Source organism: Dendropsophus ebraccatus, chromosome 3, assembly GCF_027789765.1.
Source record: "Dendropsophus ebraccatus isolate aDenEbr1 chromosome 3, aDenEbr1.pat, whole genome shotgun sequence".
NCBI lineage: Eukaryota > Metazoa > Chordata > Amphibia > Anura > Hylidae > Dendropsophus > Dendropsophus ebraccatus.
Genome location: NC_091456.1, coordinates 2,183,911 through 2,211,080, shown reverse-complemented (window position 1 = coordinate 2,211,080; position 27,170 = coordinate 2,183,911). Strand labels below are relative to the sequence as shown.

The window sequence follows — 27,170 nt, the reverse complement described above, 5'->3', positions numbered from 1 at the left end:
GACAGAAGGTTGATGATGTGTCCACAGCTCTCCTGGGTGATTTTAACCCTTTGAATCACCTGCCAGGTGACATCTTCAGTGATTTATTAAAACCACATCTAGCAGGGTAAAAAAAACCTGATTGTGCGTCAGTCGTCCAATTCTCTTGGTTCAATTTAACCCTTTGAATCATTTGTCAGGTGGCATCTTCAGTGCTTCTTTATAACAGTTTTTGGCAGGATAAAAACAGTGATGATCTGCCATCCAACTCTCCCAGTTCAATTTAACCCTTTAAATCACTTTTTAGGTGACATCTTCATTGCTTTCTAAAAAACGTGTCTGGCAGTATAAAAACAATAATTATAGGACAGTCATCCAAGTCCCCAGTTAAAATTTAACCCTGTGAAGCAACCGCCCTGTGAAAAATTCTGTATGTCCATACGTAAGTCTGGCCCTTCTCAGGATATGACCAGTGGCAGAAGTAGTGAAAATGGGAGAGGTGGAGGCACAAGTGGTCCTCGTGGTGGTGTTATCAGCAGGCGTGACAAAGAGGCACAGCTACTTGTAGGATCCAGTGGTCATGTTTTGACCCGCCGGCCAGCAGTCCTGGATTGGTTAACACAGAGTTTGAGCTCCACACTAGCCAGTAGCAAAACTTGAAGCCATCAATCATCAGGATCCTCAGACACCACAATTGTGATAAAAGGTGACACATTCCTCTGCCTGTCACGACTGTGCCTCTGAAATATGAAGCACCATCAGAATAATAGTTTTGGCAAGCCTATAGCTACCCTTGGAGTCTCAATCTCTTTTCAGCCACAATGTATAGGAATATGAAGATAGTCAACAGTTGGAAAACATCAATAAGATCCAGAATGTTTGGCCTGAAAGTAGTCAGGAGAGCTGGGGTGGGATGTGCCATTATTGGGGTGCCATTATCATCATCACTGAACTGGGACCCCAATGCTACTTTGTGGCAGGATCCATCAACGGCGGCAGCTAACAGCATGCAGCACACCTTCAGCGGTAGTCAGGGTTCACCAGCCTCTGTTTGAAGTAGCAGTTGTCAGTCCCATCTACCTCGGTCTCCTCCTTCGATCCATGAGGTCAAACAATACCTGTGCTAAGACAACAATCCCTGTCCGATTCCATGGCCAGAAGACAGCAGAATGCCCGCAGTCATCCCATGGCGCAGAAGCTGAAGAGTCACCTGGCAAAGTTAGTCATCATGCAGTCCCTCCTGTTTCAGGTAGTTGACGCAAAACCATTTAGAGACTTGATGACTTGTGCCCATCTCAAGTAGAGAGTCCCAAGCAGGCATTATTAAAAAAAAAAAAATACAGTTCCCTTGTTTCACGGTTAGGTGCAGAAGAAGGTTGGGCAGTCCTGGGGTTTGTCCATTTCCAATTGGGTGCACCTTAGAGCCGGCATGTGGAGCTCCAGCTATGGTCAAGGGCAGAACATGTTAAATAGTCAGTGTACGTTCTGTAGCGCTATCCACTTATATAGTAATCACACTGTGTAATGTGATGACTATATGGGAGCTGCGTGTCAGTGGAAACTGATACCTGCATTCAGTTCGTGGTAACAAAGATATATTATAGTGTCTGATCGCGCTCCTCTATTCAATATGTAATGGTGCTCCTACTATGTTATAACTATATATATATATATATATATTCACAACTTATAGCGGTGCACTCGCTTAGCAGTACTAAATCAGAAAAAAAGGCTCTCAGTGGGTGTAGTCACTGTTAGTGCTAGTGCAATACAGGTGGTTTGTTCTTACTCACCCTTTCACCATGATTGCACTTTCAGTCCCAATAGATCTGAATATGCAGCGTGGAATTCAATATGATACTAGACACACACAGCAGTACAGGACATGTAGTATCACACTATACTATAGAGGAGATACTAGACACACAGTAGTACAGGATATGTAGTATCACACTATACTGAAGAGTGGAGATACTAGACACACACAGCAGTACAGGACATGTAGTATCACACTATACTGTAGAGGAGATACCAGACACACAGCAGTACAGGACATGTAGTATCACACTATACTGTAGAGAGGAGATACCAGACACACACAGCAGTACAGGACATGTAGTATCACACTATACTGTAGGGAGGAGATAGTAGACACACAGCAGTACAGGACATGTAGTATCACACTATACTGTAGAGAGGAGATACCAGACACACAGCAGTACAGGGCATGTAGTATCACACTATACTGTAGAGAGGAAATACCAGACACACAGCAGTACAGAACATGTAGTATCTCACTATACTGTAGAGGAGATACCAGACACACACAGCAGTACAGGACATGTAGTATCACACTATACTGAAGAGTGGAGATACTAGACACACACACAGCAGTACAGGACATGTAGTATCACACTATACTATAGAGGAGATACCAGACACACAGCAGTACAGGACATGTAGTATCACACTATACTGTAGGGAGGAGATAACAGACACACAGCAGTACAGGACATGTAGTATCACACTATACTGTAGAGGAGATACCAGACACACACAGCAGTACAGGACATGTAGTATCACACTGTACTGTAGAGGAGATACTAGACACACACAGCAGTACAGGACATGTAGTATCACACTATACTGTAGAGAAGATACTAGACACACAGTAGTACAGGATATGTAGTATCACACTATACTGAAGAGTGGAGATACTAGACACACACACAGCAGTACAGGACATGTAGTATCACACTATACTGTAGAGGAGATACTAGACACACAGCAGTACAGGACATGTAGTATCACACTATACTGTAGAGGAGATACCAGACACACAGCAGTACAGGACATGTAGTATCACACTATACTGTAGAGAGGAGATACCAGACACACAGCAGTACAGGGCATGTAGTATCACACTATACTGTAGAGGAGATACTAGACACACACAGCAGTACAGGATATGTAGTATCACACTATACTGTAGAGAGGAGATACCAGACACACAGCAGTACAGGACATGTAGTATCACACTATACTGTAGAGTGGAGATACTAGACATACAGCAGTACAGGACATGTAGTATCACACTATACTGTAGAGGAGATACTAGACACACACAGCAGTACAGGACATGTAGTATCACACTATACTGAAGAGTGGAAATACTAGACATACAGCAGTACAGGACATGTAGTATCACACTATACTGTAGGGAAGAGATACTAGACACACAGCAGTACAGGACATGTAGTATCACACTATACTGTAGAGAGGAGATACTAGACACACACAGCAGTACAGGACATGTAGTATCACACTATACTGTAGAGGAGATACTAGACACACAGCAGTACAGGACATGTAGTATCACACTATACTGTAGAGGAGATACTAGACACACACAGCAGTACAGGACATGTAGTATCACACTATACTGTAGAGGAGATACTAGACACACAGCAGTACAGGACATGTAGTATCACACTATACTGTAGAGCAGGGGTGGGGAACCTTTTCCATGTCGAGGGCCGGTCGGGCATTAATAAAATCATTCGAGGGCCGCATATCATGCGCGGCAGTTAGTAGCGTGTTTGCAGCACCCGGGGCAAGGCAAAGTATTGTTCCCCTAGTGCCCCTGCTATTGTAGTTAACCCCCAGTGCCTGTCCCTTGTAGTCTAGTTAACCCCCCAGTCATGTCCCTGGTAGCTTAATTAACCCCCCCAGGCATGTCCTTGGTAGCTTAATTAACCCCCCAAGCATGTCCCTGGTAGCTTAATTAACCCCAAGGCATGTCTCTGGTAGCTTAATTAACCCCCCAGACATGTCCCTGGTAGCTTAATTAACCCCCCCCCGGCATGTCCCTGGTAGCCTAGTTAAACCCCCAGTCTTGTCCCTGGTAGCCTAGTTAACACCCCCCCAGTCATGTCCCTGGTAGCCTAGTTAACACCCCCCCCCCAGTCATGTCCCTGGTAGCCTAGTTAACCCCCATCAGTCATGTCCCTGTTGCCTAGTTAACCGCCATAAGTCATGTCCCTGGTGGCCTAGTTAACCCCCAAATAAAAAAAATAAACATCCCACTCACCTTTCCTCCGCTCCCACGCTGTCCAGGTCCTCTTCTCTCCCCACTAGCCTGTGCCCGTCTTCTCCTGCAGGCGGCGCGCGATGAAATGACGTCATCGCGCGGCCTGCAGGAGACGGAAGACGTGTGCCGCTTTAGTGGGGAAGGAGTCGGCACAGACAGCATCCTCCTGGCAGCAGTCACAGACCCTGGAGAATGCTGTGTGCGCCGGCTCCTTCCCCTCCAGTGCGGCGCGTGTCACAGGGGAGCCGCATCGGGAGGTCTCAGGGGCCGGATGCGGCCCGCGGGCCGGAGGTTCCCCACCCCTGCTGTAGAGAGAAGATACTAGACACACACAGCAGTACATTACACTGTCCTGCAGGGAGGGGAGACTAGACAGCCAACCAGTGCAGGCACTTCACTAATACTTTCATTGCTGGATCATCTGGTTATTTACATGTTCCGCAGATCCTGACTGTCTGTAGCATTGTATGTTGTATGTGGAGTCGAGTCTCAAGTTACGATGGTCCAGAAAGGAACATTGTATGTTGAAAATATTGTATCTTGAGACCATTGAAAGTTAAGGGATCACTGTATATAATGACTATATGTATATGGATGTATAGAATATATAATGACTATATGGATGTATAGAATATATAATGACTATATGTATATGGATGTATAGAATATATAATGACTATATGTATATGGATGTATAGAATATATAATGACTATATGTATATGGATGTATAGAATATATAATGACTATATGTATATGGATGTATAGAATATATAATGACTATATGTATATGGATGTATAGAAGATATAATGACTATATGTATATGGATGTATAGAAGATATAATGACTGTATGTATATGGATGTATAGAATATATAATGACTATATGGATGTATAGAATATATAATGACTATATGTATATGGATGTATAGAATATATAATGACTATATAGATGTATATGGCTGCCGCCATCCATCTCACCGCGCCGTCCTGGGGCTGGTTAGGGCGGCAGCTCATATGTTCTACACTTGTGGCCTCTGGATGAGATAAAAGACATAACCTGAAGCCACAACGACTACAAAGGGAAGTAACGAGTATCAGGTGTGTGAGCGGTGGAATCCGGACTCCTCGTATCCTGGGGAGAGGAACCGCCGCTAATACAACAGGATTTATCCATTACTCTTTCCTCTGCCTAATAAGTCTCCTAAACTTTACTGGGATTAATGGGAGAACTACTAACTACAAAAGAAAGAAGACTGGGCGGACTGGGAATTCCAGACAGGTAACAAGATTCTATACTATAAGACGCTGCAAGGTGATTCGAAATGATTATAAGAACTGAGGAAGAATAATGGCTCCCTCTATTGTGTGATATCACATAGTACACATGGGTATAATCCGCAGCCATTGTGGGATATCACATGGTACACATGGGTATAATCCGCAGCCATTGTGTGATATCACATGGTACACATGGGTATAATCCGCAGCCATTGTGTGATATCACATGGTACACATGGGTATAATCCGCAGCCATTGTGTGATATCACATAGTACACATGGGTATAATCCGCAGCTATTGTGTGATATCACATGGTACACATGGGTATAATCCGCAGCCATTGTGTGATATCACATAGTACACATGGGTATAATCCGCAGCTATTGTGTGATATCACATGGTACACATGGGTATAATCCGCAGCCATTGTGTGATATCACATGGTACACATGGGTATAATCCGCAGCCATTGTGTGATATCACATGGTACACATGGGCAGGGCCGGCGTCAGAACCCGGCATACTCGGGCAAGTGCCGGGGCCCACGGCCGCCCAAGGGGCCCCCGACACTTGCCCAAGCAGTGAGACAGACGCCCGCCGCATCACTGACCCCCGCGAGAGCGGGTGCTGCCGACCCCAAGTCCAGGGGAGGGCGGGGGAAGGACCTGCCGTGTTTGCTGCACTGGGGAAGGACCTGTGGTGACGTCATAAGGGGGCGGGGCTGAGAACGGGAGAGGCTGCATATGGATGAAGGACCTGTGATCATTGTCATGTGACATGAGGAGGCGGGGCTCACTTATACCTTCCCTCTGTATGCTGAGAGTTTTAGTCCTTCTCTTATATCTCCTCCTGTAATGTCCTCTGATATCCCATAATAACAGGCTGGACACGCTGGGAGTTGTAGTCCTATTATATCTCCTTCTGTAATGTCCTCTGATCTCCCATAACAACAGGCTGGACATGCTGGGAGTTGTAGTTCCCCCTGGTATACTTCATGTAATGTCTCTTATTGTAACTCCATTCTCTATGGTGAAGAAGCCAGAACACAGACTCCAGGGGGACGACCTCCTTCTAGCACCTCCATTCTAGTTTATTCTAGTATGGATCCGATCTAACCAGCAGGCGCAGAGCGATGACGTCATCACGCCTGCTGGTGGATCCACAAGGCGCACACATGGGAGAAGAGGACCCGACCCCAGCCCGGATTAGTGAGTATGTTTTATTTTTTTATTTTCTTGTGCTGAGGGAGATCAGGGGGCATTTCTATGGGACAGAGCAGGGGACATTTCTATGGGGACAGAGCAGGGGACATTACTATGGGGACAGAGCAGGGGGCATTTCTATGGGGCAGAGCAGGGGACATTACTATGGGGACAGAGCAGGGGGCATTTCTATGGGACAGAGCAGGGGGCATTTCTATGGGGCAGAGCAGGGGGCATTTCTATGGGACAGAGCAGGGGACATTACTATGGGGCAGAGCAGGGGGCATTTCTATGGGGACAGGGGACATTACTATGGGGAGCAGGGGACATTACTATGGGGGCAGGGGACATTACTATGGGGAGCAGGGGACATTACTATGGGGAGCAGGGGACATTACTATGGGGACAGAGCAGGGGGCATTTCTATGGGGACAGAGCAGGGGACATTTCTATGGGGACAGAGCAGGGGGCATTTCTATGGGGACAGAGCAGGGGGCATTTCTATGGGGACAGAGCAGGGGGCATTTCTATGGGGCAGAGCAGGGGGCATTTCTATGGGGCAGAGCAGGGGACATTACTATGGGAGCAGGGGGCATTTCTATGGGGCAGAGCAGGGGACATTACTATGGGAGCAGGGGGCATTTCTATGGGGCAGAGCAGGGGACATTTCTATGGGACAGAGCAGGGGGCATTTCTATGGGGACAGAGCAGGGGACATTTCTATGGGGCAGAGCAGGGGGCATTACTATGGGGACAGAGCAGGGGGCATTTCTATGGGGACAGAGCAGGGGGCATTACTATGGGGACAGAGCAGGGGGCATTTCTATGGGGCAGAGCAGGGAACATTGCTATGGGGCAGAGCAGCGGGCATTACTATGGGGCAGAGCAGCGGGCATTACTATGGGGGCAGAGGGCATTATTACTATATGGGGGGCACAGCATTGGGACATTATTACTATATGGGGGGCACAGCACGGGACCCACAAACCTCCTTACTTTACTGCACATGACACCAAACAGTGGAGTTACTACTGTATGGGAGCCTATGGGTGGGAAAAAGGGAAGGAAGTGGCTGGAAATGTGTGAAGCCGAACATGTCTGTCTGACAGGTTCTGAAGAGATGAAATGTAGCTGGATGAAATCATCATGGAGGTCTGGGCCAGATGGAGAGGAAACGGAGAGCAATCGCCTCAGATCAAAGAAGACGTCACCTGTGAGTTACTGAATTATGGTTTTTTTTTCGGTATTTTGTCAAACTTTATTTGGTAGGTGTGCCCCGAGGTGTGCTATACATAGGGGCCCGCTGAGGCTCTCTCGCCCAAGGGCACACAAAAACCTGGAGCCGGCTATGCACATGGGTATAATCCGCAGCCATTGTGTGATATCACATGGTACACATGGGTATAATCCACAGCCATTGTGTGATATCACATGGTACACATGAGTATAATCCGCAGCCATTGTGTGATATCACATGGTACACATGGGTATAATCCGCAGCCATTGTGTGATATCACATGGTACACATGGGTATAATCCACAGCCATTGTGTGATATCACATGGTACACATGGGTATAATCCGCAGCCATTGCTTCCATCACACCTAACCACTTATGTGGAATATACCATCATGCTTTCCCTCCCCTCTGTGTTACCTCCCCCATCTGCGTGCCCTCCCCTGCTTTCCTCCCCTCTCTGCCTTCCCTCCCCCCTCTGCGTGCTTTCCCTCCTCTCTGCCTGCCTTCCTCTCCAATTTCCCCCCCCCCCTCTGCCTTCCCCCCCTCTGCGTGCCCTCTCCCCTCCGCCTTCCTTCCCCTCGATGCCTTCCCTACCCCCCCTCTGGAACATATAGAGGGCAGAGGATGATGTGCAGGAGAAGGCGGCTCTGTGGGGGCCATTAAGGGAAGGGGAAATAAGAATAGTCAGCACAATGACCGAACTACTGATATAGGAATGGCTTCCTGGGATTACTCCACTTTATGCGGCAATGATCATCCGTCTACATGGATGTTAAAACGTAATTGACATTTCAAGGTCATTTTTCAGAAAACAATAAATATCAATAGTGATTTTAAGAAACTCTGTAATAGGTTGAATTAAGCAAAAGAGTTTCCCTCTATCCTCAAAAAGCAGTTTCCTAGCTCCCCAGCCCCCCGCCTCCCCCGGCTTCAGGTGACGCAGGATTTTTCTGTCCATTCTATCCTATGGAGAGGGGAGGGGTTGAGAGAAGTGAGTTGGGCACGGAGGACTGAAAACACAGTTTACATCCTTTCTGCGTATCTCCCCAAGCTGCTAGATAAGCACTGACCTTTCTGACCTGTGAATCCAGTGGTTTATGTGCCCAGACAGTGAGTAACCAGCTGGTGTCTGTTGTGTCTGTTCTTCCTGCCCACTCCTCTGCCTCGGCCCCTCCCCCCTCTATAGGTTATAATGGACAGAGCAGAATCGTCTTCACTTTGAAGTCGGATTTTCCTGATAATGCACAGATAAGAAGTGAGGGGTGGGGGGAGTGAGAAAATATAATAATAATAATATTTATAATGATAATAAATATAATAAACAATAATAATAATTATGATGATAAAACATGTTACATGTGTTACTGGATATGTTATCTATTTCCTGTGGTACGACCATCTAGGTGGCTGCCATGTAATATCACACAAAGCTGCTGGAGAAGAGATGCCTGGCCAGTCGCCTGTGACCAGAGGAGAGAGGACGGATGGCACCTACATCTGCACGCTGGGAGGCCACGTGTCTGAGGTCTCTTACATGTCTCTCATGCCTCCTGCGTGTCTAATGGCTCTCACATATCTGATGTCTCTGATGTTCTTTCACACTATCCTTGGATCCAACAGAGTAATAAGCGCTGATACTAATTCTATATCCATTAAATCAGACTGTTTTGACCGGGAACTGATACAGATGGTAGAACAACATACACAGACTATACCGACAGGCTGCGGAGTCTGGAGAGTGCTGGCACGGCACAGACACTGTCACCAACACGGATACTGGCACCAGAGACACAGGGAGAGACACAGGTTCAGGGACAGATACTGGCACCACAGACACAGGGACAGATACTGGCACCACAGACACAGGCACAGATACTGGCACCACAGACACAGGCACAGATACTGGCACCACAGGCACAGGCACAGGCACAGATACTGGCACCACAGACACAGGGACAGATACTGGCACCACAGACACAGGCACAGACACAGGTACAGGCACAGATACTGGCACCACAGACACAGGCACAGACACAGGTACAGGGACAGATACTGGCACCACAGACTGGTACAACAGATGCTGGCACCGACACTGGTACAACAGACACAGGAACAGGCACAGGGACAGATGCTGGCACCACAGACACAGGTACAGGTACAGGGACAGATACTGGCACCACAGACACAGGCACAGGGACAGGTACTGGCACCACAGGCACAGGGACAGACACAGACACAGGGACAGATACTGGCACCACAGACACAGGGACAGATACTGGCACCACAGACACAGGCACAGACACAGGTACAGGCACAGATACTGGCACCACAGACACAGGCACAGATACTGGCACCACAGACACAGGTACAGGCACAGATACTGGCACCACAGACACAGGCACAGATACTGGCACCACAGACACAGGCACAGATACTGGCACCACAGACACAGGTACAGGCACAGATACTGGCACCACAGACACAGATACTGGCACCACAGACACAGGTACAGGCACAGATACTGGCACCACAGACACAGGCACAGATACTGGCACCACAGACACAGGCACAGATACTGGCACCACAGACACAGGCACAGGGACAGATACTGGCACCACAGACTGGTACAACAGATGCTGGCACCGACACTGGTACAACAGACACAGGAACAGGCACAGGGACAGATGCTGGCACCACAGACACAGGTACAGGTACAGGTACGGACACAGACACTGGCACCACAGACACAGGTACAGGTACAGGTGCAGATACTGGCACCACAGACACAGGTACAGGTACAGGGACAGATACTGGCACCACAGACACAGGCACAGGGACAGATACTGGCACCACAGGCACAGGGACAGACACAGGGACAGATACTGGCACCACAGACACAGGGACAGATACTGGCACCACAGACACTGGTACAACAGATGCTGGCACTACAGACACTGGCACAGACACTGGTACCACAGACACAGGGACAAATACAGGCACAGGGACAGATACTGGCACCACAGGGACAGACACAGGCGACACAGGCACAGGGACAGATACTGGCACAGACACTGGTACCACAGGGACAGATACTGGCACCACAGGCACAGGGACAGATACTGGCACAGACACTGGTACCACAGGGACAGATACTGGCACCACAGGCACAGGGACAGATACTGGCACAGACACTGGTACCACAGGGACAGATACTGGCACCACAGGCACAGGGACAGACACAGGTACAGGGACAGATACTGGCACCACAGACACAGGCACAGGGACAGGGACAGATACTGGCACCACAGACACAGGCACAGGCACAGGGACAGATACTGGCACCACAGGCACAGGGACAGACACAGGTACAGGGACAGATACTGGCACCACAGGCACAGATACTGGCACCACAGACACAGGGACAGATACTGGCACCACAGACACTGGTACAACAGATACTGGCACTACAGACACTGGCACAGACACTGGTACCACAGACACAGGGACAAATACAGGCACAGGGACAGATACTGGCACCACAGGGACAGACACAGGCGACACAGGCACAGGGACAGATGCTGGCACCGACACTGGTACCACAGGGACAGATACTGGCACCACAGGCACAGGGACAGGCACAGGCACAGGGACAGATACTGGCACAGACACTGGTACCACAGGGACAGATACTGGCACCACAGGGACAGGCACAGGGACAGATACTGGCACAGACACTGGTACCACAGGGACAGATACTGGCACCACAGGGACAGGCACAGGGACAGATACTGGCACAGACACTGGTACCACAGGGACAGATACTGGCACAGACACTGGTACCACAGGGACAGATACTGGCACCACAGGCACAGGGACAGACACAGGCGTACATGGATACATTTGACCGTCCAGCTAAAATAAGAAACAAATTGCAGCGTGCGGTCCTGGCGGCCAGCCACTCACATAAGACGGGTTATTGTTATTGTTCTGCTCACTATAAACGTGTTCACACTTTGAAGTTATCGACATATGTGAACGGTTGAGGAGAGAAAGCTGTCTGGTATAAAAGAAGGGCACCTGCAGCACATTTATTGGAGCACAGACGTTTTCTATCTAACATAGATGCCTGTGAGTGATGGAACAGCAGCTGCCTGGGCCCTCCGCTCCCTGTACCCCTGTAATGTATCTCGGGGATCCCTAGTTTCTGGCTTCCAGCACCCCCCATGTATAGTGCACAGTATGAACATGACACATGATATCTGCAATCTATGTAGAGGGACTGTGAGCAGCAATGTGAATATAAATCCAGCACACATAATCTCCCCGACGTGTTTCACCCCGTGCAGCTTCATCAGAGATCCAGGGCTAATGGCACAGAATACATTTTATAAGTTTAAAGGGAGACTGTAACCTGCTGCTATGTTCCCATAGAGCGCAGGAGACTGAGAGTGGAGGTAAGTGGAGATGGTTCTGTGACCTCACCCCCCCACTCATCACTACAGGGAGGGCGAAACGGGCGCAGTATAGTGCAGCCCGTACATGACAGGGTGGGTAGGAAGGGGTTAACTAGGGAAGCTGACGGCGAGCAGGGTTGCTATAGTGAGGGGGCAGCAGCCGGTCAAAAGTGCGGGGCTTTAGGAACGGACCAATAGGGGTAGTGTTAGGAGCGTGGGGGAGGGCCATGGCTGGGGGGTAGAAATAGGTTGGGGGGGAGGAGTTACCTTAGTCAGCAGCGTCCGGACCCGAGACAGGGAGCATCATGTCACGTCCATCCGACGCAGAAACTTCATTCCAAGCATCCCTGAGGGATGCTGCGGCACGTCATGGGGCTACCTGGCTGCAGGAGCAGCTCACACAAGCCATTCAGGAGGCGGGGGTAGGTCCGGGTACCGGGGGGGGCCGACCGCCCGCACGCCGCCGGCGCCCGCCGGAGCGGCTCAGTCCTGATGCGCCCCGCCGCTCCCGCCGTGTAGGGAGCCCTCCACAGGACCCTCAAGCCCCCTCTGACCAGCCTGCAGCTCCTGGGCCCAGGAGGGAGGCTGGGAGGAATCCCTCAGCACGACGGGCTTCCGGCCGGCGGGGGGGGGCTCACCCTGCTCCCTCCTCCTCCTCTGTGCCGGCATCACCACCCGGAGCAGTTGCGGCTGGCCCTTCACAGCAGCGCCAGCAGGGGGCAGTCCGGCATGTGAGCCGCAGGGAGACTGGCTCCCGGAAGCAGCACAGGCAGGGGAGGCGGGGCTTAGCCCGGTCACGTGATCCCACCTTCCCTGTGCCTGTTCCTGAAAGCCGGGGGGTTAATATTCCGCCCCTACCAACAGTGCCTGCACGAGGGGGGGCCCACAGATCTGCAGCCCGTGCAGAACAAGAGCGACCTCCCACAGCCCGCTCTCCTGTCAGCGTCCGCCCAAATGTGCAGGCGCAGGGGCGGCGATCTGCCTCTCCTGGCGCGCTTGACGTCGGGGTTGTCGTGGGGCCCGAATCCGATAGAAGTGGCTCAGAGAGCCTGGAAGAAGGCGAAGTTTCGCCCAGTACCGTCCCGCTGCTGGATTCCACGGTCGCGGCTGTTCCGGCTCCTGTCCAGAGTCAGCCTGGTGAGTCTCTCCCTATGTCCGTGTCTTCTGTCTTGTCTTCAGCTGTGTCTGGAATGAGTGGCAGTGGTGTGTTAGGAGGTCAGGGGGTAGTGAGTGGGGGTCTGTTTCCGGGTGTGAGCGAGGCGGTGGTTCAGTTTTTGGCGAGCATGCGTGAATTGGTGCAGAATGCTAACCCTCAAGCTAACTTGCTAGTACCTGGGGGGAGTGCGCAAGCAATTCCTGGCGTGCCGGTCGTTGTTGGCGCGAATGTGGTGTCTAGTGTGCAAGCGGTGTCTGGCGCGCAAGCGGTGTCTGGCGTGCAAGCGGTGTCTGGCGCGCAAGCGGTTCCTGGTGCGCAAGCGGTGTCTGGCGCGCAAGCGGTTCCTGGCGTGCAAGCGGTGTCTGGCGCGGTGCCTAGGGCGCAGGTGTTGGCTAGTACGCAGGCAGGTCCTGTTGCACAGGCGGCTTCGGGGCAGGCGGTGTCGGGTCAAGCGACACCGGCTTCCGCGTGGCTCGGGGGTAGTGCGGTACCGGGTTCAGCGGGTTCGGCGGTTTCGGCGGCGCCCGCGGTTTCCACTACGGGGGCGGATGCTTCACTCCGGCTGGATGATTCGGCCAGGGGTGAAGTATACGTTTGCTTTGATGGCCCCTTGGGGGCGCACCTAAAGCAAGAAGTCCGCGAAAAAATCTGGCGCGATGAATATGTAGAAATATTCTCCCTTCTCCCACTGGAGAAGTTTAACATCGACAAGGGCAAGGCTGACGAAAGCAAAAAGGAGGAGGAGGAGAAGCGCCGGTATCGCTTGATACCCCGCACGTTCTCCAATTGGTTGCAGGCTTTCGCCATCCTCGCCAGTGTCGTTGGGGAAAGGGCCCCTCAGAATTGCTCGGCTCTGTTTTGCTACATGGATTCGATAGGCGAAGCCTATCGAGTCTATGGGGGTACAGCCTGGCTGAGATACGACGAGCAGTTTCGGCAACGAAAAGCTGTTCGGCCGTCGCTGCGCTGGGACCATAAGGATATTGCTTTATGGATGCGGCTCATGGCGGCGGCACGCGCGCCGTCCCAGCCGTTTCGTTGGGGGACCGGGGGATCGGCCACTTCGGCCGGGAACTCGGTCTCTCAGCGCCCAGGGTGCTGCTGGCAGTTCAACGAGGGTCGCTGCCGCTTCAACGCAGACTGTAAATTCAAACATGAATGCAGTATCTGCGGGGGTAATCACCCCCAGTCCCGCTGTTTCAGGAGACCAAAGGGGCGGCCCACTGAAGCTTCGCGCAAAGGGTCGGACGCCAGTGAATATCGAGGCGATGCTGCCTCATCTAAGTAGGTACCCCGACCGGTCGGCGGCCCTACTCTTGCGTGAAGGATTTCAGTTTGGCTTCCGGATCCCTTTCTCTCCTGAAGCACCAATTTTCCGCCCACCAAACCTGAAGTCGGCCAGGGTTCGGCCCGACCTGGTGAGTGAAAAACTGGCAAAGGAGGTAGCCCTGGGGCGTATGGCGGGCCCATTTGTGGATCCGCCGTGGCCTCACCTGCGGGTTTCTCCTTTAGGCTTGGTCCCCAAAAAAGAGCCCAACAAGTTCCGGCTGATCCATCACTTGTCCTACCCCTCTGGGGGGGTCGGTCAATGACGGTATTGATCACGACACTTGTTCGGTTTCATATGTCTCATTTGATCGGGCGGTTGCCTGGGTGCGGCGGTGCGGACCAGGGTCACTAATGGCCAAAACGGACATTGAGGCGGCTTTCAGGTTGTTACCGGTGCATCCGGAGTGTTTTCACTTGTTGGGCTGTATGTGGGAGGGGCAGTATTATGTGGATTGTTGTCTACCAATGGGGTGCTCGATCTCTTGTGCTTACTTCGAGGCCTTTAGCACTTTTGTCGAGTGGGTCGTACGCGAGGAGTCGGGTTTGCAGGCCGTCTTGCATTACCTGGACGATTTCTTGTGCGTCGGCCCGGCAGGGTCTACTGTGTGTTCTGTTCTGCTACATACAGTTGAACGTGTGGCGGCTAGATTCGGCATTCCATTGGCACCGGACAAAACCGAGGGCCCGGCGACAGTTGTTCGTTTTTTGGGCATCGAGATTGACTCGGTTGCAATGGAATGCCGCCTACCCCAGGATAAGCTGAGGGACTTAAGAACGGTAGTGGGCTATTTTTTGGGTTTGCGCAAAGTGCGCTTGCGCCAGCTTCAGTCCTTGTTGGGCAAATTTAATTTTGCCTGCCGCATCATGCCGATGGGGCGCATATTTTGCCGCCGCTTGGCCTCCGCGACGGCGGGCGTCCGTTCCCCCCTTCATTTCATCCGGTTAACAGCTAATCATCGCGCTGATCTGCAAGTGTGGTCAGAGTTTTTGGAGCGCTATAATGGCCGTTCGATGTGGATGGATGATTGGGTGGACAATGTGGATATGGAGCTGTTTACGGACGCGTCAGGTTCCGTCGGTTTTGGTGCTTACTTCGCGGGAGAATGGTTTGCAGGAGAGTGGCCTGAGGTTTGGCGTGAGTGTGGCTTCAGTCGGAACCTGACTTTGCTTGAACTGTTCCCGATTGTGGCAGCAGTGGAGGTGTGGGGATCTCGGTTTCGCAGCAGGAAGGTTCGTTTTTGCTGTGATAACCTCTCGGTAGTCCAGGCGATTAATAGCTTGTCTGCCTCCTCTCCGCCCGTTGTTAACTTATTGCGCCATTTGGTTTTGCGTGGGCTTGAGTTGAATGCGTGGCTTTCTGCTCGTCACCTGCCGGGTGTTCAGAACTCCATTGCTGATTCGCTTTCTCGTTCACAGTGGGATCGTTTCCGCGAGTTGGCCCCGGGAGCGGATCAGCAAGGGAGGACCTGCCCGGATTGCCTGTGGAGCATAGTCTCAGGAACGCCTTCTGTCTGATTGAACGTGCGGTTGGCAGGTCTACATGGAAGGGTCGTGTGTCGGCATGGCAAGAATGGTTGCGTTTTTGCAGTACGGTGGGATCGGATGGTCTGAGTGGGGATCTTGTGCCGCTTTTGTTGATGTTTGTGGGAGATGCTTTTAGTGAAGGGATTTCGGTCTCCGGTTTGGTTCGAAAGCTTTCAGGTCTGTCTTATTGGTTTCGTTTGCTGGGAATGCATGATGTGACAAGGGATTTTGTGGTGCGGCAAGCGGTTGCCGGGTACAAAAAATCTAGAATGTCGCGGGATGTTAGACGACCGGTGTCTTTTAGTATTTTGGTGAGTCTCCTGGGCGTGTTGGATGGCTTGTGTACGAATGGTTTTGAGAGTGCGTTGTTTCGGGCCGCTTTTTCTTTAGCCTTCTTTGGGGCATTTAGAATCGGCGAGCTGATCAGCCGGTCGTGTCTGTCGGATGATGGTATGTTGTGTGCGGATGTTTCCTGGGCATGTGATCGGGTGTCCTGCTTGCTTCGCCGCTCCAAGACTGACCAGGCTGGGAGAGGTAAGACGGTGGTACTTTACCCGGTTGACGGCTCCCCCGCCTGCCCAGTCCGTTGTGTGGGTGATTACTTGGGGTTGCGGCCCCGGGGGCGGGGCGGCTCCTTGCTCGTCCATCAGGACGGCAGGGCTCTGTCACGTTTTCAATTTATTGCAGTATTCCGACGGGGTCTGGAGCGGCTGGGCTTACCGTCCCGGGAGTTCGCCTCCCATTCCTTCCGGATTGGAGCGGCGACAGAGGCAGTCAGATGTGGTCTGGATGAGTGTGTGGTTCGGCGAATTGGGCGGTGGGAATCTTCACGGTTCCGCTCGTATGTTCGTCAGGATTTGCTGTGATAGCTTTGTGTTTTTTCTTCCCCATACTTGTATTCGTGTTGTGTGTTTTGTTTTTTAGATGGTGCCTGCTTGGTGTGGATACTCGGTCACTCATATGTGCGTCGTGGGGCCCGGCGCGCTGACATTCGACCCGGGGGCCGGCAGTTAGGCTTCCCACGAAGCGAGGCGCACATTCGATGGATCGGTATCGGGGGGATGTTGTGGCGGGGGGTTTTACCGGAAATTCATTTTTATGCCCGGTTAGATCGCGCCCCTGATATTTTAACATTGCATGTTGGAGGGAACGACTTGGGTGCCCGTTCCTCCAGAGACCTCATACGAGACATCAAATTTGATCTGCTTCGGCTGTGGTCCCTGTTCCCGGGTATCATCGTAGTATGGTCCGAGATGGCGGCGCGTTTTGAGTGGCGCCAAGCCCGGTCCGTGGATCGGCTCAATAGTGCTAGGGGGCGGGTAAATAAGGAAGTCTCCCGCTTCGTGGCGCGCAATGGGGGAATTGTAGTCCGGCACAGGGACTTTGAGGTCCCAAAATGGGGATTTATGGACGGGGATGGTGTTCACCTCAACGAGGTCGGCATGGACCTCTGGTCGTCTAATCTCCAGGATGGCATTGAGGCGGCGTTAAGGGTTTGGAGGGACTCGCAAGCCCAAGGAGTCGGGCTTGCTCGCGGTGGCGGAGGGGTGGTCACGGATGGCCCTGAGTGAGTTGGCTTCAGGGGCCCATTTAAAGTGATGGGAAACCCCTGTTTTGTTATCTGCAGTTCGGTTTGGGATTTGGTGCAGGTGGTTACCGCTTAAGCGGTTATTCTGAGGTTCCATAGGAACCAGGTGGATAGCAGTACATGGCATATTTGCCATCCCTGAGCCGGGTTCTATAGATTACACTTGTACTGCTTGGTTGGGCTATCCGTTACCTCCCCATTTTTGTGGCCATGTTTACAAAGTGCAATTGAAAGTTATATATATAATGTTTACAGTTATTTATGTTTTTCTACTTAATAAAGAGGCTGCTGTGGCCAGCATTTTCCAATGTTACTCAGTGTGGTGTCCGTTATTAGGGTGGGGATGGGCAAAAAGGGAATTGTTAGTGAGGTGTAACGCTGGGTATGGGGTTTGTTCTTCGACCCCGTAATCTGCCTTACCCGGGTCAAGGGAGGGCGAAACGGGCGCAGTATAGTGCAGCCCGTACATGACAGGGTGGGTAGGAAGGGGTTAACTAGGGAAGCTGACGGCGAGCAGGGTTGCTATAGTGAGGGGGCAGCAGCCGGTCAAAAGTGCGGGGCTTTAGGAACGGACCAATAGGGGTAGTGTTAGGAGCGTGGGGGAGGGCCATGGCTGGGGGGTAGAAATAGGTTGGGGGGGGAGGAGTTACCTTAGTCAGCAGCGTCCGGACCCGAGACAGCCCGCCCGCCCGCCCTATTGTTGTTGCCTGGCCGGTGGTGTGGGGCTCGTTCCAGATCATCGTCGTGGCAGCCCGCGGAGGGGTGGTCACGGATGGCCCTGAGTGAGTTGGCTTCAGGGGCCCATTTAAAGTGATGGGAAACCCCTGTTTTGTTATCTGCAGTTCGGTTTGGGATTTGGTGCAGGTGGTTACCGCTTAAGCGGTTATTCTGAGGTTCCATAGGAACCAGGTGGATAGCAGTACATGGCATATTTGCCATCCCTGAGCCGGCGCGGTGCGACTGGGGGTTCTATAGATTACACTTGTACTGCTTGGTTGGGCTATCCGTTACCTCCCCATTTTTGTGGCCATGTTTACAAAGTGCAATTGAAAGTTATATATATAATGTTTACAGTTATTTATGTTTTTCTACTTAATAAAGAGGCTGCTGTGGCCAGCATTTTCCAATGTTACTCAGTGTGGTGTCCGTTATTAGGGTGGGGATGGGCAAAAAGGGAATTGTTAGTGAGGTGTAACGCTGGGTATGGGTGTTTGTTCTTCGACCCCGTAATCTGCCTTACCCGGGTCATGAGGAGATATAGCAATAAGAATCTGACCAGTCTCCTCAGCACTCCACAGGTTATGTATGCAAGTGTGTGTATATGTATGTGTGTAGTGTATATATATGTGTATGTTTATATGTATGTGTGTGTTTGTATGTATGTGTGTATACAGTATGTTTGTGTGTGTGCGTATATATGTGTGTGTGTGCGTATATATGTGTGTGTGTGCGTATATATGTGTGTGTGTTTTCTATTTTAGGCAACAATCTAAATCTCATTTGTCAGGGTTACAAGTTTTATATACATATTAAAAAACAAAAAAAACTAGATTAAAGACAATTCTTGTATTCACTCTGTTCTCTTCAGTTAAATTAATTACAGCTAATAGAGAGAACGCTTCTTATACTTATACATTATAGACATTGGCCCCTTGTCAGTGTAATATATATTCCATATACGTGGTGAGGGGATTAGCTCATGGGATCACCACCTCCTGGGTTAGATGGGCGCTTTTTGGCACAAAACACAGTCCACACCAGCAAGTAAGATGCAACTGGCCGCAGCAAGTTTTATTTTTCTTTGCAGCAGATAAAAGAAACAATAATACAAAAGAAAACCTACGCCATCTGACGACTAACTAAACAGTTATCAACTAACTGACCAGAGCTGAGCCTACTGCACAACTAACTGACCAGAGCGGAGCCTACTGCACAACTAACTGACCAGAGCGGAGCCTACTGCACAACTAACTGACCAGAGCGGAGCCTTCTGCACAACTAACTGACCAGAGCGGAGCCTACTGCACAACTAACTGACCAGAGCGGAGCCTACTGCACAACTAACTGACCAGAGCGGAGCCTACTGCACAACTAACTGACCAGAGCGGAGCCTACTGCACAACTAACTGACCAGAGCGGAGCCTACTGCACAACTCGCTGACCAGAGCTGAGCCTACTGCACAACTAACTGACCAGAGCGGAGCCTACTGCACAACTAACTAACCAGAGCGGAGCCTTCTGCACAACTAACTGACCAGAGCGGAGCCTACTGCACAACTAACTGACCAGAGCTGAGCCTACTGCACAACTAACTGACCAGAGCTGAGCCTACTGCACAACTAACTGACCAGAGCGGAGCCTACTGCACAACTAACTGACCAGAGCGGAGCCTACTGCACAACTAACTGACCAGAGCGGAGCCTACTGCACAACTAACTGACCAGAGCGGAGCCTACTGCACAACTAACTGACCAGAGCTGAGCCTACTGCACAACTAACTGACCAGAGCGGAGCCTACTGCACAACTAACTAACCAGAGCGGAGCCTTCTGCACAACTAACTGACCAGAGCGGAGCCTACTGCACAACTAACTGACCAGAGCTGAGCCTTCTGCACAACTAACTGACCAGAGCGGAGCCTACTGCACAACTAACTAACCAGAGCGGAGCCTTCTGCACAACTAACTGACCAGAGCGGAGCCTACTGCACAACTAACTGACCAGAGCTGAGCCTACTGCACAACTAACTGACCAGAGCGGAGCCTACTGCACAACTAACTGACCAGAGCGGAGCCTACTGCACAACTAACTGACCAGAGCGGAGCCTTCTGCACAACTAACTGACCAGAGCGGAGCCTACTGCACAACTAACTGACCAGAGCGGAGCCTACTGCACAACTAACTGACCAGAGCGGAGCCTTCTGCACAACTAACTGACCAGAGCGGAGCCTACTGCACAACTAACTGACCAGAGCGGAGCCTACTGCACAACTCGCTGACCAGAGCGGAGCCTACTGCACAACTAACTGACCAGAGCGGAGCCTACTGCACAACTAACTAACCAGAGCGGAGCCTTCTGCACAACTAACTGACCAGAGCGGAGCCTACTGCACAACTAACTGACCAGAGCAGAGCCTACTGCACAACTAACTGACCAGAGCGGAGCCTACTGCACAACTAACTGACCAGAGCGGAGCCTACTGCACAACTAACTGACCAGAGCGGAGCCTACTGCACAACTAACTGACCAGAGCGGAGCCTACTGCACAACTAACTGACCAGAACTGAGCCTACTGCTCAACTAACTGGCCAGAGCGGAGCCTACTGCACAACTAACTGACCAGAGCGGAGCCTACTGCACAACTAACTGGCCAGAGCTGAGCCTACTGCACAACTAACTGGCCAGAGCTGACCCTACTGCACAACTAACTGACCAGAGCGGAGCCTACTGCACAACTAACTGACCAGAGCTGAGCCTACTGCACAACTAACTGGCCAGAGCTGAGCCTACTGCACAACTAACTGGCCAGAGCTGAGCCTACTGCACAACTAACTGGCCAGAGCTGACCCTACTGCACAACTAACTGACCAGAGCGGAGCCTACTGCACAACTAACTGACCAGAGCTGAGCCTACTGCACAACTAACTGACCAGAGCGGAGCCTACTGCACAACTAACTGACCAGAGCTGAGCTTACTGCACAACTAACTGACCAGAGCGGAGCCTACTGCACAACTAACTGACCAGAGCGGAGCCTACTACACAACTAACTGACCAGAGCTGAGCTTACTGCACAACTAACTGACCAGAGCGGAGCCTACTGCACAACTAACTGACCAGAGCGGAGCTTACTGCACAATTAACTGACCAGAGCGGAGCCTACTGCACAACTAACTGACCAGAGCTGAGCTTACTGCACAACTAACTGACCAGAGCGGAGCCTACTGCACAACTAACTGACCAGAGCTGAGCCTACTGCACAACTAACTGACCAGAGCGGAGCCTACTGCACAACTCACTGACCAGAGCGGAGCCTACTGCACAACTAACTGACCAGAGCGGAGCCTTCTGCACAACTAACTGACCAGAGCGGAGCCTTCTGCACAACTAACTGACCAGAGCGGAGCCTACTGCACAACTAACTGACCAGAGCTGAGCTTACTGCACAACTAACTGACCAGAGCGGAGCCTACTGCACAACTAACTGACCAGAGCGGAGCCTACTACACAACTAACTGACCAGAGCTGAGCTTACTGCACAACTAACTGACCAGAGCGGAGCCTACTGCACAACTAACTGACCAGAGCGGAGCCTACTACACAACTAACTGACCAGAGCTGAGCTTACTGCACAACTAACTGACCAGAGCGGAGCCTACTGCACAACTAACTGACCAGAGCGGAGCTTACTGCACAATTAACTGACCAGAGCTGAGCCTACTGCACAACTAACTGACCAGAGCTGAGCTTACTGCACAACTAACTGACCAGAGCGGAGCTTACTGCACAATTAACTGACCAGAGCTGAGCCTACTGCACAACTAACTGACCAGAGCGGAGCCTACTGCACAACTAACTGACCAGAGCGGAGCCTACTGCACAACTAACTGACCAGAGCGGAGCTTACTGCACAATTAACTGACCAGAGCTGAGCCTACTGCACAACTAACTGACCAGAGCGGAGCCTACTGCACAACTAACTGACCAGAGCGGAGCCTACTGCACAACTAACTGACCAGAGCGGAGCCTACTGCACAGCTCTCCAACAAAACCTGCAGCACTTTGCTACTCACTATGAGACTTTACCCAGGAGCAGAGAGAGCCACCATCTTGTGTGCTGTCTGCCCTGTTATAGCACACCTGGGCTTGCACCTGAGTAACCAGAGTCACTCCCAATACCTGGAGTGGCCAAGTGGAGTAGGAGCCCCCCCATCTCTCCCCTACTCCAAAGCAGCCAGGCTATCCTACCTCCCTGGCTGCTTATTTAACACACATATGACAGGAACCTAGGTGAAACGTACATTCCATCCACTACTTTGCCCCTGGTCCTGTCACATATCCTCCCCCCTGTTTCGACCTTGGGGACGGAACACTCTGTGCCCTTAGACATTACACCCTAGATAGGGCATCGGCATTACCCAACTGGCGCCCGGGTCTATGCTCCACTGTAAAGCTGTAGTCCTGCAATGACATAAACCAGCGGGTTACTCGCCTGTTTTTCTCCCGGTTTACACACATCCATTTCAGAGGGGCGTGATCAGTAACAAGTCTGAATGTTCTGCCAAGCAAATAATATCTAAGTGCTTCTAATGCCCACTTTATTGCCAGACACTCTTTTTCGACAATGGAGTACCTTTTCTCATGGTCGTTCATTTTTTTTACTCCACAGGATGCTCTTCTCCACCCCTCATTTGGGACAACACCGCTCCTACCCCCACATCAGAGGCGTCCGTTTGCACAATAAACTCTGCTCTGAAATCAGGAGTTATTAGCACTGGCTGAGCACATAGAGCCTGTTTTAGCCTCTGGAAGGCCTGCTCAGCCTCTGGGGTCCATTTAACCATAACTGAATCCTTAAGGCCCTATTCCACGGGCCGTCTAGAAGAGCAAACGAGCGCTCTCAGCGCTCGTTTGCTCCTCGTTCCCCGCTCGCTGCCGCCGCTATTCAACGCGGCAGCAGCAAGCGGGTGAGTGCGGGAGGGGCGGAGGGGAGCTGTGGGGGGGGGCTGCCCGGGTGATCGTTGATCGTCCGGGCAGCCCATAGGATATAGCAGTGTCTGCTGCCGATGCTCCTATTCAACGGAGCGATGGCAGAAGATCGCTGCTATATCAGTCGCTTGTTTTTCAACATGTTGAAAAACTAGCGACTGCAACGATCAGCCAACATGAACAATGTCGGCTGATCATTGCACTCTATTCCACGGGACGATTATCGTTCCGTGAAATAGGGCCTTTACCCTTTTTGAGGTCAGTTAAAGGGGCTGCAATGCTGGCAAAATTTTCAATAAACCTCCTATAGTACCCAGTCAAACCAAGGAATGCCCTGACTTGTTTTTTTTGTTTAAAGGCTTGGACCAGTTCTGAATAGCCTCAATCTTATTTATTTGAGGCTTGATAATACCTCGCCCAATTGTGTACCCAAGGTATTTGGCCTCTTCCTGTCCTATGGCACACTTTTTGGGGTTTGCTGTCAAACCTGCTTCCCTAATGGAGTTCAGAACCACTTGAACCTTGGCCAAGTAACTCTCCCAGTCAGGACTATGTATGATCACATCATCCAGATAGGCTGCTGCATATTTGCGATTTGGTCTTAAAATCCTGTCCATCAACCTTTGGAATGTGGCTGGGGCCCCATGTAAACCAAATAGAAGGACCACATACTGATAATGGCCATCAGGAACACTAAAGGCTGTCTTTTCTTTTGCCTCCTCTGTCCGTGGCACCTGCCAGTAACCCTTTGTAAGGTCTAATGTAGTTTAGTACCTAGAGTTACCAAGTCTACCAATTAGCTCATCCACTCGAGGCATTGGATAGGCGTCAAACTTTGACACGGCATTCAACTTTCTAAAGTCATTACAAAATGTCAACGTGTCATCAGGTTTTGGTATTAGGACTATAGGACTAGACCAGTCACTATGAGACTCCTCTATGACCCCCAACTTTAGCATCATTTGCACCTCCTTTGCAATTGCCTCACGCTTGGCTTCAGGTACTCTGTATGGCTTTTGGTTTACTCTGACCCCTGGTTCCGTGATGACATCATGTTTGATCACATTGGTTCGCCCTGGTAGATCAGAGAACACATCCCTATTCTTCTGTACAAACTCCTTAGTCTCCTGGACTTGGGAGACTGACAAAGTGTCAGCAATTTTTACCTCTGGCATGCCAGCTACATACTCTATTTTACATGTACGGCCTGCTAACAATACCTCACGGTCTCTCCATGGCTTTATTAGATTTACATGGTAGACGTGGTATGGTTAAGTTTACCTGGCTGATGAACTCTGTAGTTTACCTCACCTACCTTTTCCACCACTTCATATGGGCCCTGCCATTTAGCCAAAAACTTACTTTCCACGGTAGGGACAAGGACCAGTACTCTGTCACCTGGGTTGAAGTTTCTTGGCTTTGCAGACCTATAGTAAACCCTGGACTGACTCTCTTGGGCCTGCTGTAAATGTTCTTTAACAATGGGCATTACTTTCTCAATTCTATCCTTCATTTGTTTGATGTGCTCAATAACACTTGTGTATGGTGTAGCCTCGTGTTCCCAGGTTTCTCTCGCTATATCCAGGAGACCTCGGGGGTGTCGACCATACACTAACTCAAAAGGGGAGAACCCTGTGGATGCTTGGGGTACCTCCCGTACAGCAAACATGAGATAAGGCAAGAGGCAATCCCAGTCTTTCCCATCCCGTGCCACCACTTTTTTAAGCATCCTCTTCAGAGTTTTATTGAATCTCTCCACTAAGCCGTCTGTCTGTGGATGGTAAACTGAAGTACGCAGGTGAGTTATTTTCAACAATTTACACAGCTCCTTTGTGACTTTTGACATGAATGGTGTCCCCTGATCAGTAAGGATCTCCTTGGGTATCCCGACCCTGGTAAACATATGGAATAAGGGCCCTATTCCACCGGACGATTATCGTTAGCATAATTGTTAACGATTAACGATCTCAAACGACCGCTATTGCGAAAGACCTGAAAACGTTCACTCATTTCCATGGAACGATAATCGTTACTTATGATCGTAATTGCGATCGTTTCTTCTTCCGTATTTATTCGCTATTGCGTTCGTATCTATTGCGAACGACCGAACGATGTCTTATTCAATGCGAACGATTTGCAAACGAGCAACGATAAAAATAGGTCCAGGTCTTATAAAGTGATCAACGATTTCTCGTTCGGTCGTTAATCGTTAACTGCATTTCAACCGAACGATTATCGTTTAGATTCGAACGATTTAACGATAATCTGAACGATAATCGTCCGGTGGAATAGGGCCCTTACTCTCTTGCTATGGCTTTAGCTGTGGGTTCCCTTAGAGTGATTGCTTCTGGATATCGGGTTGCTTAATTGAGGACAACCAAGATATTTTGGTGACCTCTAGCGGACGTAACAAGAGGTCCCACCAGATCCATTGCAATTCTCTCAAAGGGGGTCTCAATAATGGGCAGAGGCACCAAGGGACTTCTAAAGGATGGTACAGGGTTATGTAACTGGCACTTTGGGCACGACTCACAGTATTCTTTTACCTCCTTATGTACCCCTGGCCAATAAAACCTTTGCAACACCCTGCCTTTTGTTTTATCATTGGCCAAGTGTCCCCCTAGTACATGTGTGTGGGCTAAATCCATCACTTTTTGGCGATGCGATTTAGGGACTACTAGTTGTTCCAGAACTTGTCCAGACACCTCATTTACTCTGTAGAGGAGATCATTTTCTACAGCAAAATGTGGGAACCTTTTCTCAGCCCCAGGTTCTTGGGGCACCCCATTAATAATTTTTGCACTCTCCCATGCATGGGATAACGTAGGGTCCCTGAGTTGAGCGGTCCCAAAATTATCACTGGAACATCACCTTGACATCTCCTGCAAAAACCTCTAAAGGGAAAGTATTGGTCTCACTTAGCGTCACCCCTACTGTTTGCACATTGTTGGCATCAGCTAGTGGGACAGGGTCTACAGCAGACACAGATAAACATTTATCACGCATTTCCCACAATTGCCAAAATAATGGAAAATCACATCCCACAATGACCTTGTGCATTAAAGTCTTTACGGGTATATTCACACGGACGGGCTCGCAGCGAGATTCTCGCTGCGAGCCCGGCAGGTCCTGGCAGTTCCCATACACTACATACTTGCTGCGGTCTAAACGACTGCAGCGAGTATGTAATTATACCGCCCTTAACCCCTTCTGCTCCCCCGCTGTAAGCATACTTTACCTGTCCTTGCTGCACGGGTCCGGCGTCCTGCTCTCCCGCCTGGCCAATCAGTGGCTGCGGCTGGGCAACACACTGATTGGCCGGACAGGAGAGCAGGACACCGGACCCGTGCAGCAAGGACAGGTAAAGTATGCTTACAGCGGGGGAGCAGAAGGGGTTAAGGGCGGTATAATTACATACTCGCTGCGGTCGTTTAGACCGCAGCAAGTATGTAGTGTATGGGAACTGCCAGGACCTGCCGGGCTCGCAGCGAGAATCTCGCTGCGAGCCCGTCCGTGTGAATATACCCTACAACCCCAACCTCATGGGTGATGTTTCCACATGGAGTTTCAGAGGACACAACCGCAGTGGGATAGTCTTTTGTGTCTCCATGTATGCAGATG

At 50.8% G+C, this 27,170-nt stretch overlaps 1 protein-coding gene across 1 annotated transcript in view; it reads right to left on the bottom strand.

Annotated features, from left to right (window-relative positions):
• The window catches only part of ADAMTS19 (ADAM metallopeptidase with thrombospondin type 1 motif 19), a 205,051-nt gene that overhangs the window by 85,493 nt on the left and 92,388 nt on the right, over window positions 1-27,170 (bottom strand). The window lies entirely within an intron of this gene.